This window comes from Mus caroli, chromosome 19, assembly GCF_900094665.2.
Source record: "Mus caroli chromosome 19, CAROLI_EIJ_v1.1, whole genome shotgun sequence".
NCBI classification, from domain to species: domain Eukaryota; kingdom Metazoa; phylum Chordata; class Mammalia; order Rodentia; family Muridae; genus Mus; species Mus caroli.
In genome coordinates, this window is record NC_034588.1 from 30,153,225 (window position 1) to 30,162,116 (window position 8,892).

Sequence of the window (8,892 nt, forward strand, 5' to 3'; positions counted from 1 at the left end):
GTCTGTATAACATCTGTCCAGGATCTTGTGGCTTTCATAGTCTCTGGTGAGAAGTCTGGTATATTTTTGATAGGTCTGTTTTTATATATTACTTCACCTCTTTCCCTTTACTGCTTTTAATAGTCTATCCTTATGTAGTGCATTTGTTGTTCTGATTATTATGTGTTGGGAGCAATTTCTTTTCTGGTCCTGTCATTTGGAGTTCTGTAGGCTTCTTGGATGTTCATGGGCATCTCTCTCTTTAGGTTAGGGAAGTTTTCTTCTATAATTTTGTTGAAGATATTTACTGGCCCTTTAAGTTAAAAATCTTTATTCTCATCTATACCTATTATTCTTAGGTTTGGTCTTCTCATTGTGTCCTGGATTTCCTGAATGTTTTGAGTTAGGATCTTTTTGCATTTTCTTTGATTGTTGTGTCCATATTTTTCATGGAATCTTCTGCACCTGAGATTCTTTCTTCTATCTCTTGTATTCTGTGACTGATGCTCACATCTATGGTTCCTGATTTTTTTTCCTAGGGTTTCCATCTCCAGAGTTGTCTCCCTTTGGGTTTTCTTCATTGTTTCAACTTCCATTTTTAGATCTTGGATGGTTTTGTTCAATTCCATCACCTGTTTGGTTGTGTTTTGCTGTAAAGGGATTTTTGTGTTTCCTCTTTAAGGTCTCCTACTTGTTTAGCAGTGTTTTTTTTTTGTAATTCCTTGAGGGATTTTTGTGCTTCCTCTTTAAAGGCTTCTACCTGTTTAGCAGTGTTCTCCTGTATTTCTTTAAGTGAGTTATTAATGCCCTTCTTAAAATCCTCTACCAGTATCATGAGATATGATTTTAAATCCACATCTTGCATTTCAGGTGTGTTTGGGTATCCCAGACTCACTGTGGTGAGCATACTGGGTTTTGAAAATGCCCAGTGGTCTTGGTTTCTGTTAGTAAGATTCTTTCATTTGCCTTTTGCTTTCTGGTAATCTCTGGTGTTAGATGTTCTAGCTGTCTCTGGCTGGAGCTTGTTCCTCCTGTGATTCTTTAGCTCTTGACAGCACTCCTGGGAGATCAATTCTCTCCTGAGTCCCAGTGGTCAGAGCACTCTCTGCAGACAAGGTCTCCTCTTGCAGGGAAGGTGCACAGAAGTATGGAGCTCAGATCCACCTCCTGAGTCCTGGGGTCCGAACCCTCCCTGGATTCCGACTCTCCTCTGTCAGGTCTGGGTCTCAGCTCTGTCTCCTGGCTGAGGATGAATGCCCGAAGGGACCCTATCCAAGGAACTCTGTTGCTTCTGCCACCCACATGCTCTCCTGCGTAGACTGGTCTTAGTGATCCCAAGATTCTGGGTGTGCTAGAGCCTGCCTTTGTCTTTTGACCTTGTTGCTGCTATCACAAGACCCTCTGGGATTTTTGGAACTGATGTTGCCTTCCACTCACCAGTGATCTCAAGATCCCGGGTGTGCTAGGGTGCCTCCACTGAGATCGTGCCCAAGATAATGAGGGTGCAACTTGTTTCTAAGGAAAGGTGTGACACCTTGTCTTTACAATACTGGCATGTCAGAATTAGAGTCCCTTCACATCTGTTTCAGAACTTGCCAGCTTCAGATTTTTTTTATGAGGCATTTTTTAGGCGAGTAATAGTCTCTTAATTAAGGTTTAAAACTACATGCCCCTAATAGTCAATGATGTTCAGTATTGTGTACATGTGTGTGTGTGCATGTGTGAATTGCACATGTGCTTACTTTCTATTTACTTTTCCTTGTATGTGGTAAACAACATAAAACTTACTACTAGGTACACCCATTGGAAAACACTAATCTACTTTATTTTTGTAGCATTTTATTAATATTTTAAAATTATATTTTTATTGTTTAAAACAGTTTTAAATTCAAATATATTTTGATTATATTCTCCCCGCCAAGTCCTTTCAGGTCCTCTCCCCTCTATATCCACCCAACTTTAAGTTCTTTCTCAAGAAAGAAACAAAAACCAAGAGACAAACAAAACCAATACAACAACAAAACCCTCCAAACCAAGAAAAAACAATAAAACAACACCCACATAAACAAAACAAAACAAAACAAAAAAANCCCCACCAAATTGTAACCAAATAAAATCAGACAAAAATGTGTGGAGTCCATTGTATGTTGGTCAGCTATTCCTGAACATGACACCTACCCTGAAATGGGTGATGTTCCCAGTGGATCTGCCCATAGTAGAGATGACACATAAATAGAATCATTTGATATATAACCTTTGTGATTGGCTTCTTCCATTTAGCATGATCCTTTCAAGGCTTTTCCACGAGCTAGCATTTATCAGTAGTTGACCAGTTTTTATGTTTGAACTATATTCCAGTGTATGGATATGCCACATTCCATCAGCTGATGAACTTTGGGCTGTTTATAAATTTGGCTATTTTGAATATTGTTGTCCAAAATATCTGAAGATATTCAGTTGATTCTTTTGAGAATGACAGGATTATAATTTACCACCCAGTTGTTTTCTTAGGAAGTTGACTCATTGCATATTCCTTACAGAAAAGCACAAACACTTCACTTCTCCATATACTCACAAAGACTCCTTGATTTATATTAAAAAAATTATAGCTATCCTCAACAAAAGCCACTGAGAATAATGGTTTTATAAATTTAATGTATGCTAATAAATTTATAGCTCTAGTGGTTGTAAGTTCACTGTTTATCACACTGTGTGGTCTTGCTATGCACTTCCCTAATGGATAGTTTCATGTATTCATCTGTATTTCTTGGGCATTGTGTTGATTCAAGCCCTTTGTTCATTTTTAAATTGAGCTTTCCTATTCCTTTTGAGTTGTAGGAGTGAATTCTTTATATATTCTCTATGTAGATTCTTATTAGAAATGTGACCCATCAAACTTTCCTCTCATTTTATCTTTTTATTTTCTTTTATAAATTATTATTATTTTATTAATTTATATTGTGTGTGTGTTTGCCTGCATGCACATCTGTGCACTGAGTGCATGCCTGGCACATGTAGAGGCCAGAAGAGTGTCAGATCCCCTAGAACTGGAGTTGTAGATGATGATGAATCGCCATGTGGGTGAATGGAATTAAACTTGGAAATAAAAGATCAGTCAGTGCTCTGGCCAGCCAGTGTTGTTATTTGCTGAGCCATCTCTCAGGCCCCTTTTTACTTTTTTGATAATTCTAAAATAAACGAATATTTGATTTCTGAAATAGTTAAAATTACATTTTTCTGTGTGTGTGTGTGTGTGTGTGTGTGTGTGTGTGTGTGAGAGAGAGAGAGAGAGAGAGAGAGAGAGAGAGAGAATAAGTGATANGAGAGAGAGAGAGAGAGAGAGAGAGAGAGAGAGAGAGAATAAGTGATATCTAAAAAACAACTGTCAAATATAAGATCATGAGAACTTACCCCTGTGCAATTTTCTAGGAATTTAAGGTTGTAGTTTGTGCTTTCTATCTTGTAGAGATTTCAATACTCAGTATGAAGCAGAAACCAGCATCACCCTTTTGTTTATGGAGGTGCAGTTGTTCCAGTGCCCATGCTGGTAAGACTACATTTTTCTCCATTTAATAGACACTGGGACATTGTCAGAAATCAGCTGATCATATGTGGGTTTGCTTCAGGACTCTCACTTATGATGTGCCAATCACATCTACCCTCATGCCAGTCCTGCTTCGAATGGGTAGCTACAGTTTTGTAGTAGTTTTGAAACTAAACTGTGACTCTTCCAATTCAGCTCTTCTTTTAATAGATTGTTTTGGGTTATCTAGGGAACACTTGAAATTTTCTAAGAAAAAAAATCTTGAATCAATTTTGTAAATATAGTATTTATTTTATTTTTAGATGTGTGTGTGTGTGTGTGTGAGAGAGAGAGAGAGAGAGAGAGAGAGAGAGAGAGAGAGACTCTGTGGGTATACACACATACATAATGCTGGTGGAGTCCTGAGGCATTGGATCCCCTAAAGTTGGAATTACAGGTGGTTATGAGCTACCAGACTGGGGTCCTCTATAAAAGCACCACTCACTCTTCACCTCTGAACCACCCCTCTAGCCTCTTGAATTGGGTTTTTCATTTCTGCACTGGCAACTAGGATCTGGATCTGGATAGCAGTGGGTTTGAGCATCTCTTTGGGTCATACCACCTCTTACACGTATCATCTTCAATTCATAGCACCTCTTGGTTCACTTAGGTCATTGTTCCCTTCTCTCAACAATATAGTTCTTGTGTAAATCTCCAATGATTAAATGCAAATATGTTCTTTAGTGTCATGTTCTTCAAATCTTTTGCCCACTTTTAAACAATTGAACCATTTGTATTTTTTTAAATTATTGATTTGTGCGAATTCACTATACATTTGGGATAGTAAACATTTATCAGATATGTGCTTTTCTAACACTTTCTTTTATTTTGCAGTTGCCTTTTTATTCTCCTTATGGTACCTTTCAAATATATTGGTTTTAATATTCAGTAGATACAATTTTTCATTTCCTCTTTTAATAATTTGTGCTCTTTCTATTCTATCTAAAAATGCTTATGAAACCCAAGGTCATACTAATCTTCTCCTATGTTTTCAGTTAGAAATTTTATAGCTTAAGGCTGTCCGTTTATGTTTCTGGTCTACTTCCAGCTCACCCATGAGGGGATGTAACACGGGCTCTGAGTCTAAAGTGAAGTGAACCCGTTTCTGTTTCACTGTTTAGAAGTTATGTCACTAGAGGCACAGTTTACATCAGAAACCAGAACTTCCTCATTTAAAGCAGAGACAGTATTTCCTCCCGGATATCAGGACTGATGTGAGCATCAGATGGGAACAGTCCACGAGGAATGTCTAAGATCAGAGTACAAATGCTAACCATGACTACTCTAGCTGACATCAGGGAAGAAAGAATTCGATGACAATTTGTCACCATTGGGGAAAAGCTAGAACTCAAAAAACCACCAGCAGTTAGACAGGCTAGAAAAGGACTAGCTTTTATGTCGGGTGTGTTTGAATTCCAAGTTTGCTTCCTAGAACCATAATTGTCCTGGAGTTCTGCAATCCTTAACTCACTTACCTTTGCAATGGATGAGAATCTAAGGTCTCTTAGAGCCAGAAAGGAGGGGGTCAGTTATAAATAGATCTCTGTGACTTACACCAAGTAAGGGACTAAAAAATGGGGAAGGGAGGGGAAAAGAAGTGGAGGGTGGAAGCAGGGAGGGAGGAGGGAGGAAGAAAAGAGAGAGAATAAGCATCAGACTATCATGGTACAAAGAAGTCCAGCCACAGATGACAGCATAGGGAAGGGTGGAGTAAGGAACTGGAGAACTGAAATGGAGCCTCTGCTGTAGTCTTCTGATTGTGGCAGTAGGTCAGAGGGCATAGCAGTAGCCATGTCCAGGGACAGGGACAGAATAGCTCCTGTGCTGAACATCCACATGGCTCAGCGTGGCAAACCAAAGTGCTGGATTCAGCGCTTCTGTACAATCTTGTCCCATGTTCTAGCGACATCCTACTTTTCTATGAAACAGAATTCCTGACTGTTCCTCACGTGCACGTTTAACTGGAAAAGTTTGTGCAGTTGTTGGAACACTGCTACTCTCATGGCCTTTTCCTGTCTAAGTTCAACATCTTGTAACACTCCGCTAAAATTCTGTTTTAAGAAGCTGTTTCTTATGGTTTCTTCTGCAAGTTGTCTCTGTATTTTCAAATAACACTTTGCATATCTTTTGTGTCCTTCTGTACTTCAGTGTGACTCTATGCAGAGTGGTTATCCTTTCTGATTGACTATATGGAAACTTGCTGAAGGATGAGAGTGCCTCAGAATCCATTACAGTGACTAACACACAGTTATACCTCAGCAGATGTGTAGTGAATGAAAACATGGATTTATATTACCAATTTCCAATGTAGTATAATTAGATGTTATTAACTGAACTTGTTAGTTGTACAGCATAACACTGATATTTAGTCTAAATAGATCACATAGACATCATTTTCAAGAAATATTGCTGGAATAGGACCTACTTCTAGTGTGTCCATACCCGTGTAATAGCACCTACCATCCAGTATTAATACTGGGTTCAGGTGAATATGAATACATGTAATATATGACATTTTGTTCTCATTAGACATTTAAACATTTCTTATGAACTATTACCATTTAAAGTAATTTAGTAATTTTGAGTAAGTGTGATAATGGCTAAGGGCAGGGTGAGTCCCAGCAGTGTTGGAGAAAAAAATGACTTCATTAAATGTACATGTGTTCAAACATTTAATAGTTCATATATTATGGAATTTTGTGAAAAGAGGAGATATTTAACTGTATAAAGTTAAATTAAACTGTGACTGTACATTCCTAAATCAAGGATGAGATTTCTCAGAATGATATTATAACATGCTTCATCAAAGGAACTGAAGTGAGTGGCCAGCTACATGGAAGATGACTCAGTGGAATGTTTGAAAATGACACTTGCCAGCCTTCCTGTTGTTGCTAGATTGACTCATGCCCTAGTTGATATCGTCCAATATGCAAAAAAATCTATGAACAGATGATGTATAAGCAAGAGTGGTTTGTGCCCATAATTTTATGCCAGGCAATGTTGGTTCAGGGCACAGACATGTTAAATAATCAAACACCAAAAAATGTACAGGCTAGTTTAGGAGAGTAGCAAAAATCAGGGGAAGTTTCAAGCTCAAAAGGTGACAAGGTGACAAAGACAGAGGTCTACTGCTGTCACATGTCCTAGTCTGATGCTGTTCAACAATTCCTTATAGGTTGTCTTAGTTAGCGTTTCTATTCCTGCACAGACACCATGACCAAGAAGCAAGTTGGGGAGGAAAGGGTTTATTCAGCTTACACTTCCACACTGTTGTTCATCGCCAAAGGAAGTCAGGACTGGAACTCAAGCAGGTCAGGAAGCAGGAGCTGATGCAGAGGCCATGGAGGGATGTTACTTACTGGCTTGCTTCGCCTGGATTTCTTAGCTTGCTCTCTTATAGAACCCAAGACTGCCATCCCGGGATGGCACCATCCACAGTGGACCCTCTCCCACCCTTGATCACTAATTGAGAAAATGCCTTACAGTTGGATCTCATGGAGGCATTTCCTTAAGGAAGGCTCCTTTCTCTGTGATAACTCCAGCTTGTGTCAAGTTGACACATAAAACCAGTCAGTACATAGGCCCTGGTTAAATGTCAAAGCCCCTGACACCAAATCAGTTCTGAAACATCCCAGTTTGGAACTACTTATATATATGAAACGAGAAGAGAGAAATTCTCAAAAGAGAAGAGAATTAAATAAATGAAAGGAAGAGTGGTGTGCTGAGAGATAATGAAGAAGCACTGGCAGTGGCTACACCTCTATAGCCCCTGTGGCACCTCTTCCTGTCCTTACCACCACGGTCAGTGATGATGGAGAAGTTGTTTTGTGCTGTGTCTGCACTGCATGTTTCACGAAGTTCTCAGTGTTCATTTTTCATAACTCTATGGGGTAAGTTTCCCTATTGTTTTGCCTCAATGAGGACGCTGATGCTAAAAGTTACAATCTCTTTGACCAATGTCATTCTGATTTCAGAGTTTTAAGACCATAACTGTAACACATTATTATAAATGTAGAAATCATAAAGGACAAGTGAAGAAGAAAAGCCACAATACAAGTGATAAGATAATGAAGAGAATGTGATTTTATTATGGAGATAAACATGTAGTAAACTTTGACAAATAAAATTAACATTTATCGTTTAAAGCACTTATGCTAGAAAGCTACGTATTTACAGCTGTGATATGAGCTAGCCAGTGTCTTTCAGGGGTGATAGATTTAAATTGCTTTCAGAACTAGCTTATGAGTAACCTTAAAAAAAGCTGTAGATTTTATTTAAAAATTATTAAAATTATAAAGTTCTCAATCTACTTCATTAAAACGATCAAATGACTTTTGTGGCTTCTAAAGTATCAAATGAAATGTCTAATTTCAGAGATTCAATCCAACAGATGATAAGGTGAATATGTGACATGCTTGGAACATGTAATAGATTGGATCTTAAATGTCCTCCAGAGAGCCATGTGTTAAAGGATTGAGCCTCAGAATGGTCTTGCTGGGAGGTAGCAGACACTTTAAGATATTAGGTCATGAGGTGACCAGAGATGTGCTGTTGGAGAGGATTTTGAGTTCCCAGCACGCCCCCCTTCCTTTGTACTCTCTGGGATTAAGTGGTTTGTTCTGACACAAGCTCTTGCCAGGACATGATGCTCACCCTGAATCTAAAACAGTAAAACTAATCTGTCTCGCACCGGACTCTCAACAGCTGCAAAAGATAATCTTTTCTCCTTGTAAGTTGATTCTGTGTGGAACCTTGTTCGAGACATGAAAAGCTGATATAAAGAAAGGCCCAGTCTATTTGAAAAGTGGATGTGGCTTGTCTAGGCAAGTCACTACTCTGAAAGGGAAAAACCAAACCAAACCAAAACAAAACAAAAAAAACCAGTCCTTAAAGATGGTACCACCTTGCATCTTAACTTACTAAAAAGAAGAAATTACCTCACGCAAGATGATATTCTCCAGATACATCCATTTACCTAAGAATTTCATAAATTAATTGTTTTTTTTAATAGCTGAGTAGTACTCCATTGTGTAAATGTACCACATTTTCTGTATCCATTCCTCTGTTGAGGGACATCTGGTTTCTTTCCAGCTTCTGGATATTATAAATAAGGCTGCTATGAACATAGTGGAGCATGTGTCCTTATTACTAGTTGGAACATCTTCTGGGTATATGCCCAGGAGAGGTATTGTTGGATCCTCTGGTAGTATTATGTCCAATATTCTGAGGAACTGTCAGACTGATTTCCAGAGTGGTTGTACAAGCTTGCAATCCCACCAGCAATGGAGGAGTGTTCCTCTTTCTCCACATCCTTGCCAGCATCTGCTGTC

The 8,892-nt window shown here is 38.7% G+C and overlaps 1 protein-coding gene across 1 annotated transcript in view; it reads right to left on the reverse strand.

Annotated features, from left to right (window-relative positions):
• The window catches only part of Rnls (renalase, FAD dependent amine oxidase), a 247,279-nt gene that overhangs the window by 15,770 nt on the left and 222,617 nt on the right, over window positions 1–8,892 (reverse strand). The window lies entirely within an intron of this gene.